At 43.7% G+C, this 10,946-nt stretch overlaps 5 non-coding genes across 5 annotated transcripts; all 5 read left to right on the top strand.

The window, feature by feature from the left end:
- Nucleotides 1–773: 773 nt before the first annotated feature.
- On the top strand, nt 774–845 carry TRNAC-GCA (transfer RNA cysteine (anticodon GCA)). Its single transcript has one exon. It is a non-coding gene; the product is annotated as a tRNA-Cys (tRNA).
- A 1,754-nt stretch (nt 846–2,599) lies between these two features.
- On the top strand, nt 2,600–2,671 carry TRNAC-GCA (transfer RNA cysteine (anticodon GCA)). Its single transcript has one exon. It is a non-coding gene; the product is annotated as a tRNA-Cys (tRNA).
- A 3,682-nt stretch (nt 2,672–6,353) lies between these two features.
- On the top strand, nt 6,354–6,425 carry TRNAC-GCA (transfer RNA cysteine (anticodon GCA)). Its single transcript has one exon. It is a non-coding gene; the product is annotated as a tRNA-Cys (tRNA).
- An 833-nt stretch (nt 6,426–7,258) lies between these two features.
- TRNAC-GCA (transfer RNA cysteine (anticodon GCA)) lies at nt 7,259–7,330 on the top strand. The gene has a single exon. It is a non-coding gene; the product is annotated as a tRNA-Cys (tRNA).
- A 188-nt stretch (nt 7,331–7,518) lies between these two features.
- On the top strand, nt 7,519–7,590 carry TRNAS-GGA (transfer RNA serine (anticodon GGA)). The gene has a single exon. It is a non-coding gene; the product is annotated as a tRNA-Ser (tRNA).
- Nucleotides 7,591–10,946: the final 3,356 nt, after the last annotated feature.

Genomic DNA, 10,946 nt, shown 5'->3' with positions numbered 1-10,946 from the left:
GAATAGCTCAGTGGTAGAGCATTCGACTGCAGATCGAGAGGTCCTTGGTTCAAACTGAGTTCCCTTGTAACAGCACGGATCATTGCCTTTATTTTAGTTAATTAGACATTGCGGTTATGAACAAGGAGGAATAGCTCAGTGGTAGAGCATTCGACTGCAGATCGAGAGCTCTTTGGTTCAAACTCGAGTTCCCTCTGTAACAGCACGGATTATTGCCTTTATTTTAGTTAATTAGACTTTACGGTTAGGAACAAGGGGGAATAGGTCAGTGGTAGAGCATTCGACTGCAGATCGAAAGGTCCGTGGTTCAAACCCGAGTTCCCCCTGTAAAAGCTCGGATCATTGCCTTTATTTTAGTTAATTAGACATTACGGTTATGAACAAGGAGGAATAGCTCAGTGGTAGAGAATTCGACTGCAGATCGAGAGCTCTTTGGTTCAAACCCGAGTTCCCCCTGTAACAGCACGGATCATTGCGTTTATTTTAGTTAATTAGATATTAGGATAATGAACAAGGGGGAAAACCTCAGTGGAAGAGCATTCGACTGCAGATCGAGAGGTCCTTGGTTCAAACCCGAGTTCCCCCTGTTACAGCACGGATCATTGCCTTTATTTTAGTTAATTAGACATTACGGTTATGAACAAGGGGGAATAGCTCAGTGGTAGAGCATTCGACTGCAGATCGAGAGGTACTTGGTCCAAACCCGATTTTCCCTGTAACAGCACGGAGCATTGCCTTTATTTTACATAATTAGACGTTACGGTTATGAACAAGGGGGAATAGCTCAGTGGTAGAGCATTCGACTGCAGATCGAGAGGTCCTTGGTTCAAACCCGAGTTCCCCCTGTAAAAGCACGGATCATTGCGTTTATTTTAGTTAATTAGATATTAGGATAATGAACAAGGGGGAAAACCTCAGTGGAAGAGCATTCGACTGCAGATCGAGAGGTCCTTGGTTCAAACCCGAGTTCCCCCTGTTACAGCACGGATCATTGCCTTTATTTTAGTTAATTAGACATTACGGTTATGAACAAGGGGGAATAGCTCAGTGGTAGAGCATTCGACTGCAGATCGAAAGGTCCGTGGTTCAAACCCGAGTTCCCCCTGTAAAAGCACGGATCATTGCCTTTATTTTAGTTAATTAGACATTACGGTTATGAACAAGGAGGAATAGCTCAGTGGTAGAGCATTCGACTGCAGATCGAGAGCTCTTTGGTTCAAACCCGAGTTCCCCCTGTAAAAGCACTGATCATTGCGTTTATTTTATTTAATTAGACATTACGGTTATGAACAGGGAAATAGCTCAGTGGAGGAGCATTCCACTGCAGATCGAGAGGTCCTTGGTTCAAACCCGAGTTCCCCCTGTAAAAGCACGGATCATTGCCTTTATTTTAGTTAATTAGACATTAAGGTTATGAACAAGGAGGAATCGCTCAGTGGTAGAGCATTCGACTGCAGATCGAGAGCTCTTTGGTTCAAACCCGAGTTCCCCCTGTAACAGCACGGATCATTGCCTTTATTTTAGTTAATTAGACATTACGGTTATGAACAAGGGGGAATAACTCAGTGGTAGAGCATTCGACTGCAGATCGAGAGGTACCTGGTCCAAACCCAACCCGAGTGCCCCCTGTAACAGCACGGAGCATTGCCTTTATTTTACATAATTAGACATTACGGTTATGAACACGGGGGAATAGCTCAGTGGTGGAGCATTCGACTGCAGATCGAGAGGTCCTTGGTTCAAACCCGAGTTCCCCCTGTAAAAGCACGGATCATTGCCCTTATTTTAGTTAATTAGACATTGCGGTTATGAACAAGGAGGAATAGCTCAGTGGTAGAGCATTCGACTGCAGATCGAGAGGTCCTTGGTTCAAACTGAGTTCCCTTGTAACAGCACGGATCATTGCCTTTATTTTAGTTAATTAGACATTGCGGTTATGAACAAGGAGGAATAGCTCAGTGGTAGAGCATTCGACTGCAGATCGAGAGCTCTTTGGTTCAAACTCGAGTTCCCTCTGTAACAGCACGGATTATTGCCTTTATTTTAGTTAATTAGACTTTACGGTTAGGAACAAGGGGGAATAGGTCAGTGGTAGAGCATTCGACTGCAGATCGAAAGGTCCGTGGTTCAAACCCGAGTTCCCCATGTAAAAGCACGGATCATTGCCTTTATTTTAGTTAATTAGACATTACGGTTATGAACAAGGAGGAATAGCTCAGTGGTAGAGAATTCGACTGCAGATCGAGAGCTCTTTGGTTCAAACCCGAGTTCCCCCTGTAACAGCACGGATCATTGCGTTTATTTTAGTTAATTAGATATTAGGATAATGAACAAGGGGGAAAACCTCAGTGGAAGAGCATTCGACTGCAGATCGAGAGGTCCTTGGTTCAAACCCGAATTCCCCATGTAAAAGCACGGATCATTGCCTTTATTTTAGTTAATTAGACATTACGGTTATGAACAAGGGGGAATAGCTCAGTGGTAGAGCATTCGACTGCAGATCGAGAGGTACCTGGTCCAAACCCAACCCGAGTGCCCCCTGTAACAGCACGGAGCATTGCCTTTACTTTACATAATTAGACATTACGGTTATGAACACGGGGGAATAGCTCAGTGGTAGAGCATTCGACTGCAGATCGAGAGGTCCTTGGTTCAAACCCGAGTTCCCCCTGTAAAAGCACGGATCATTGCCCTTATTTTAGTTAATTAGACATTGCGGTTATGAACAAGGAGGAATAGCTCAGTGGTAGAGCATTCGACTGCAGATCGAGAGGTCCTTGGTTCAAACTGAGTTCCCTTGTAACAGCACGGATCATTGCCTTTATTTTAGTTAATTAGACATTGCGGTTATGAACAAGGAGGAATAGCTCAGTGGTAGAGCATTCGACTGCAGAGCGAGAGCTCTTTGGTTCAAACTCGAGTTCCCCCTGTAACAGCACGGATTATTGCCTTTATTTTAGTTAATTAGACTTTACGGTTAGGAACAAGGGGGAATAGGTCAGTGGTAGAGCATTCGACTGCAGATCGAAAGGTCCGTGGTTCAAACCCGAGTTCCCCCTGTAAAAGCACGGATCATTGCCTTTATTTTAGTTAATTAGACATTACGGTTATGAACAAGGAGGAATAGCTCAGTGGTAGAGAATTCGACTGCAGATCGAGAGCTCTTTGGTTCAAACCCGAGTTCCCCCTGTAACAGCACGGATCATTGCGTTTATTTTAGTTAATTAGATATTAGGATAATGAACAAGGGGGAAAACCTCAGTGGAAGAGCATTCGACTGCAGATCGAGAGGTCCTTGGTCCAAACCCGATTTCCCCTGTAACAGCACGGAGCATTGCCTTTATTTTACATAATTAGACGTTACGGTTATGAACAAGGGGGAATAGCTCAGTGGTAGAGCATTCGACTGCAGATCGAGAGGTCCGTGGTTCAAACCCGAGTTCCCCCTGTAAAAGCACGGATCATTGCCTTTATTTTAGTTAATTAGACATTACGGTTATGAACAAGGAGGAATAGCTCAGTGGTAGAGCATTCGACTGCAGATCGAGAGCTCTTTGTTTCAAACTCGAGTTCCCCCTGTAACAGCACGGATTATTGCCTTTATTTTAGTTAATTAGACTTTACGGTTAGGAACAAGGGGGAATAGGTCAGTGGTAGAGCATTCGACTGCAGATCGAAAGGTCCGTGGTTCAAACCCGAGTTCCCCCTGTAAAAGCACGGATCATTGCCTTTATTTTAGTTAATTAGACATTACGGTTATGAACAAGGAGGAATAGCTCAGTGGTAGAGAATTCGACTGCAGATCGAGAGCTCTTTGGTTCAAACCCGAGTTCCCCCTGTAACAGCACGGATCATTGCGTTTATTTTAGTTAATTAGATATTAGGATAATGAACAAGGGGGAAAACCTCAGTGGAAGAGCATTCGACTGCAGATCGAGAGGTTCTTGGTTCAAACCCGAGTTCCCCCTGTTACAGCACGGATCATTGCCTTTATTTTAGTTAATTAGAAATTACGGTTATGAACAAGGGGGAATAGCTCAGTGGTAGAGCATTCGACTGCAGATCGAGAGGTCCGTGGTTCAAACCCGAGTTCCCCCTGTAAAAGCACGGATCATTGCCTTTATTTTAGTTAATTAGACATTACGGTTATGAACAAGGAGGAATAGCTCAGTGGTAGAGCATTCGACTGCAGATCGAGAGCTCTTTGGTTCAAACCCGAGTTCCTCCTGTAACAACACGGATCATTGCGTTTATTTTAGATAATTAGATATTACGATAATGAACAAGGGGGAAAAGCTCAGTGGAAGAGCATTCGACTGCAGATCGAGAGGTCCTTGGTTCAAACCCGAGTTCCCCCTGTAACAGCACGGAGCATTGCGTTTATTTTAGTTAATTAGATATTACGATAATGAACAAGGGGGAAAAGCTCAGTGGAAGAGCATGCGACTGCAGATCGAGAGGTCCTTGGTTCAAACCCGAGTTCCCCCTGTTACAGCACGGATCATTGCGTTTATTTTAGTTAATTAGATATTACGATAATGAACAAGGGGGAAAAGCTCAGTGGAAGAGCATTCGACTGCAGATCGAAAGGTCCGTGGTTCAAACCCGAGTTCCCCCTGTAAAAGCACGGATCATTGCCTTTATTTTAGTTAATTAGACATTACGCTTATGAACAAGGAGGAATAGCTCAGTGGTAGAGCATTCGACTGCAGATCGAGAGCTCTTTGGTTCAAACCCGAGTTCCTCCTGTAACAACACGGATCATTGCGTTTATTTTAGATAATTAGATATTACGATAATGAACAAGGGGGAAAAGCTCAGTGGAAGAGCATTCGACTGCAGATCGAGAGGTCCTTGGTTCAAACCCGAGTTCCCCCTGTAACAGCACGGAGCATTGCGTTTATTTTAGTTAATTAGATATTACGATAATGAACAAGGGGGAAAAGCTCAGTGGAAGAGCATTCGACTGCAGATCGAGAGGTCCTTGGTTCAAACCCGAGTTCCCCCTGTAACAGCACGGAGCATTGCGTTTATTTTAGTTAATTAGATATTACGATAATGAACAAGGGGGAAAAGCTCAGTGGAAGAGCATTCGACTGCAGATCGAGAGGTCCTTGGTTCAAACCCGAGTTCCCCCTGTTACAGCACGGATCATTGCCTTTATTTTAGTTAATTAGACATTACGGTTATGAACAAGGGGGAATAGCTCAGTGGTAGAGCATTCGACTGCAGATCGAGAGGTCCTTGGTTCAAACCCGAGTTCATCCTGTAACAGCACGGAGCATTGCCTTTATTTTACATAATAAGACATTACGGTTATGAACAAGGGGGAATAGCTCAGTGGTAGAGCATTCGACTGCAGATCGAGAGGTCCTAGGTTCAAACCCGAGTTCCCCTGTTACAGCACGGATCATTGCCTTTATTTTAGTTAATTAGACATTACGGTTATGAACAAGGAAGAATAGCTCAGTGGTAGAGCATTCGACTGCAGATCGAGAGCTCTTTGGTTCAAACCCGAGTTCCCCCTGTAACAGCACTGATCATTGCCTTTATTTTATTTAATTAGACATTACGGTTATGAACAAGGGGAAATAGCTCAGTGGACGAGCATTCCACTGCAGATCGAGAGGTCCTTGGTTCAAACTGAGTTCCCTTGTAACAGCACTGATCATTTCGTTTATTTTAGTTAATTAGTCATAATGGACAAGAGGGAATACCTCAGTGGTAGAGCATTCGACTGCAGATCGAGAGGTCCTTGGTTCAAGCCTGAGTTCCCCCTGTAACAGCACGGAGCATTGCCTTTATTTTACGTAATTAGACATTACGGTTACGGTTATGAAAAAGGGGGAATAGCTCAGTGGTAGAGCATTCTACTGCAGATCGAGAGGTTCTTGGTTCAAACCCGAGTTCATCCTGTAACAGCACGGAGCATTGCCTTTATATTACATAATTAGACATTACGGTTATGAACAAGGGGGAACTGCTCAGTGGTAAAGCATTCGACTGCAGATCGAGAGGTCCTTGGTTCAAACCCGAATTCCCCCTGTAAAAGCACGGAACATTGCCTTTATTTTAGTTAATTAGACATTACGGTTATGAACAGGGAAATAGCTCAGTGGAGGAGCATTCCACTGCAGATCGAGAGGTCCTTGGTTCAAACTGAGTTCCCTTGTAACAGCACTGATCATTTCGTTTATTTTAGTTAATTAGTCATAATAGACAAGAGGGAATACCTCAGTGGTAGAGCATTCGACTGCAAATCGAGAGGTCCTTGGTTCAAACCCGAGTTCCCCCTGTAACAGCACGGAGCATTGCCTTTATTATACGTAATTAGACATTACGGTTATGGACAAGGGGGAATAGCTCAGTGGTAGAGCATTCGACTGCAGATCGAGAGGTCCTTGGTTCAAGCCCGAGTTCCCCCTGTAAAAGCACGGATCATTGCCTTTATTTTAGTTAATTTGACATTACGGTTATAAACAAGGAGGAATAGCTCAGTGGTAGAGCATTCGACTGCAGATCGAGAGATCTTTGGTTCAAACCCGAGTTCCCCCTGTAACAGCACTGATCATTGCCTTTATTTTAGTTAATTAGACATTACGGTTATGAACAAGGGGGAATAGCTCAGTGGTAGAGCATTCGACTGCAGATCGAGAGGTCCTTGGTTCAAACCCGAATTCCCCTGTAAAAGCACGGATCATTGCCTTTATTTTAGTTAATTAGACATTACGGTTATGAACAAGGAGGAATAGCTCAGTGGTAGAGCATTCGACTGCAGATCGAGAGCTCTTTGGTTCAAACCCGAGTTCCCCCTGTAACAGCACTGATCATTGCGTTTATTTTATTTAATTAGACATTACGGTTATGAACAGGGAAATAGCTCAGTGGAGGAGCATTCCACTGCAGATCGAGAGGTCCTTCGTTCAAACTGAGTTCCCTTGTAACAGCACTGATCATTTCGTTTATTTTAGTTAATTAGTCATAATGGACAAGAGGGAATACCTCAGTGGTAGAGCATTCGACTGCAGATCGAGAGGTCCTTGGTTCAAGCCCGAGTTCCCCCTGTAACAGCACGGAGAATTGCCTTTATTTTACGTAATTAGACATTACGGTTACGGTTATGAAAAAGGGGGAATAGCTCAGTGGTAGAGCATTCTACTCCAGATCGAGAAGTTCTTGGTTCAAACCCGAGTTCATCCTGTAACAGCACGGAGCATTGCCTTTATATTACATAATTAGACGTTACGGTTATGAACAAGGGGGAATAGCTTAGTGGTAGAGCATTCGACTGCAGATCGAGAGGTCCTTGGTTCAAACCCGAGTTCCCCCTGTAAAAGCACGGATCATTGCCTTTATTTTAGTTAATTAGACATTACGGTTATGAACAAGGAGGAATAGCTCAGTGGTAGAGCATTCGACTGCAGATCGAGAGCTCTTTGGTTCAAACCCGAGTTCCCCCTGTAACAGCACTGATCATTGCCTTTATTTTAGTTAATTAGACATTACGGTTATGCACAAGGGGGAATAGCTCAGTGGTAGAGCATTCGACTGGAGATCGAGAGGTCCTTGGTTCAAACCCGAATTCCCCTGTAAAAGCACGGATCATTGCCTTTATTTTAGTTAATTAGACATTACGGTTATGAACAAGGAGGAATAGCTCAGTGGTAGAGCATTCGACTGCAGATCGAGAGCTCTTTGGCTCAAACCCGAGTTCCCCCTGTAACAGCACTGATCGTTGCGTTTATTTTATTTAATTAGACATTACGGTTATGAACAGGGAAATAGCTCATTTGAGGAGCATTGCACTGCAGATCGAGAGGTCCTTGGTTTAAACTGAGTTCCCTTGTAACAGCACTGATCATTTCGTTTATTTTAGTTAATTAGTCATAATAGACAAGAGGGAATACCTCAGTGGTAGAGCATTCGACTGCAGATCGAGAGGTACTTGGTCCAAACCCGATTTCCCCCTGGAACAGCACGGAGCATTGCCTTTATTTTACATAATTAGACGTTACGGTTATGAACAAGGGGGAATAGCTCAGTGGTAGAGCATTTGACTGCAGATCGAGAGGTCTTTGGTTCAAACCCGAGTTCATCCTGTAACAGCACGGAGCATTGCCTTTATATTACATAATTAGACATTACGGTTATGAACAAGGGGGAATTGCTCAGTGGTAGAGCATTCGACTGCAGATCGAGAGGTCCTTGGTTCAAACCAGAGTTCCCCCTGTAAAAGCACGGATAATTGCCTTTATTTTAGTTAATTATACATTACGGTTATGAAAAAGGAGGAATAGTTCAGTGGTAGAGCATTCGACTGCAGATCGAGAGATCTTTGGTTCAAGCCCGAGTTCCCCCTGTAACAGCAAGGATCATTGCGTTTATTTTTGTTAATTAGATATTACGATAATGAACAAGGGGGAAAAGCTCAGTGGAGGAGCATTCCACTGCAGATCGAGAGGTCCTTGGTTCAAACTGAGTTCCCTTGTAACAGCACTGATCATTTCGTTCATTTTAGTTAATTAGTCATAATGGACAAGAGGAAATACCTCAGTGGTAGGGCATTCGACTGCAGATCGAGAGGTCCTTGGTTCAAACCCGAGTTCCCCCTGTAACAGCACGGATCATTGCCTTTATTTTAGTTAATTAGATATTACGATAATGAACAAGGGGGAAAAGCTCAGTGGAAGAGCATTCGACTGCAGATCGAGAGGTCCTTGGTTCAAACCCGAGTTCCCCCTGTTACAGCACGGATCATTGCCTTTATTTTAGTTAATTAGACATTACGGTTATGAACAAGGAGGAATAGCTCAGTGGTAGAGCATTCGACTGCAGATCGAGAGCTCTTTGGCTCAAACCCGAGTTCCCCCTGTAACAGCACTGATCATTGCGTTTATTTTATTTAATTAGACATTACGGTTATGAACAGGGAAATAGCTCAGTGGAGGAGCATTGCACTGCAGATCGAGAGGTCCTTGGTTTAAACTGAGTTCCCTTGTAACAGCACTGACCATTTCGTTTATTTTAGTTAATTAGTCATAATAGACAAGAGGGAATAGCTCAGTGGTAGAGCATTCGACTGCAGATCGAGAGGTACTTGGTCCAAACCCGATTTCCCCCTGTAACAGCACGGAGCATTGCCTTTATTTTACATAATTAGACGTTACGGTTATGAACAAGGGGGAATAGCTCAGTGGTAGAGCATTTGACTGCAGATCGAGAGGTCTTTGGTTCAAACCCGAGTTCCCCCTGTAACAGCACGGATCATTGCCTTTATTTTACATAATTAGACATTACGGATTTGAACAAGGGGGAATAGCTCAGTGGTAGAGCATTCGACTGCAGATCGAGAGCTCTTTGGTTCAAACCCGAGTTCCCCCTGTAACAGCACGGATCATTGCGTTTATTTTAGTTAATTAGATATTACGATAATGAACAAGGGGGAAAAGCTCAGTGGAAGAGCATTCGACTGCAGATCGAGAGGTACTCGGTTCAAACCCGAGTTCCCCCTGTTACAGCACGGATCATTGCCTTATTTTAGTTAATTAGACATTACGGTTATGAACAAGGAGGAATAGCTCAGTGGTAGAGCATTCGACTGCAGATCGAGAGCTCTTTGGCTCAAACCCGAGTTCCCCCTGTAACAGCACTGATCATTGCGTTTATTTTATTTAATTAGACATTACGGTTATGAACAGGGAAATAGCTCAGTGGAGGAGCATTGCACTGCAGATCGAGAGGTCCTTGGTTTAAACTGAGTTCCCTTGTAACAGCACTGATCATTTCGTTTATTTTAGTTAATTAGTCATAATAGACAAGAGGGAATACCTCAGAGGTAGAGCATTCGACTGCAGATCGAGAGGTACTTGGTCCAAACCCGATTTCCCCCTGTAACAGCACGGAGCATTGCCTTTATTTTACATAATTAGACGTTACGGTTATGAACAAGGAGGAATAGCTCAGTGGTAGAGCATTCGACTGCAGATCGAGAGCTCTTTGGTTCAAACCCGAGTTCCCCCTGTAACAGCACGGATCATTGCCTTTATTTTAGTTAATTAGACATTACGGTTATGAACAAGGAGGAAAAGCTCTGTGGTAGAGCATTCGACTGCAGATCGAGAGCTCTTTGGTTCAAACCCGAGTTCCCCTGTAACAGCACTGATCATTGCCTTTATTTTATTTAATTAGACATTACGGTTATGAACAAGGGGGAATAGCTGAGTGGTAGAGCATTTGACTGCAGATCGAGAGGTCTTTGGTTCAAACCCGAGTTCATCCTGTAACAGCACGGAGCATTGCCTTTATATTACATAATTAGACATTACGGTTATGAACAAGGGGGAATTGCTCAGTGGTAGAGCATTCGACTGCAGATCGAGAGGTCCTTGGTTCAAACCAGAGTTCCCCCTGTAAAAGCACGGATCATTGCCTTTATTTTAGTTAATTATACATTACGGTTATGAAAAAGGAGGAATAGCTCAGTGGTAGAGCATTCGACTGCAGATCGAGAGATCTTTGGTTCAAACCCGAGTTCCCCCTGTAACAGCAAGGATCATTGCGTTTATTTTAGTTAATTAGATATTACGATAATGAACAAGGGGGAAAAGCTCAGTGGAGGAGCATTCCACTGCAGATCGAGAGGTCCTTGGTTCAAACTGAGTTCCCTTGTAACAGCACTGATCATTTCGTTCATTTTAGTTAATTAGTCATAATGGACAAGAGGAAATACCTCAGTGGTAGGGCATTCGACTGCAGATCGAGAGGTCCTTGGTTCAAACCCGAGTTCCCCCTGTAACAGCACGGATCATTGCCTTTATTTTACATAATTAGACATTACGGATTTGAACAAGGGGGAAAAGCTCAGTGGTAGAGCATTCGACTGCAGATCGAGAGGTCCTTGGTTCAAACCCGAGTTCCCCCTGTTACAGCACGGATCATTGCCTTTA

This window comes from Phalangium opilio, unplaced genomic scaffold (genome assembly GCF_054372755.1).
Source record: "Phalangium opilio isolate 3A_F unplaced genomic scaffold, DU_Popi_V2 ptg000022l_1, whole genome shotgun sequence".
Taxonomy (NCBI): Eukaryota; Metazoa; Arthropoda; class Arachnida; order Opiliones; family Phalangiidae; genus Phalangium; species Phalangium opilio.
This window is presented reverse-complemented; position numbering and strand designations above follow the sequence as displayed.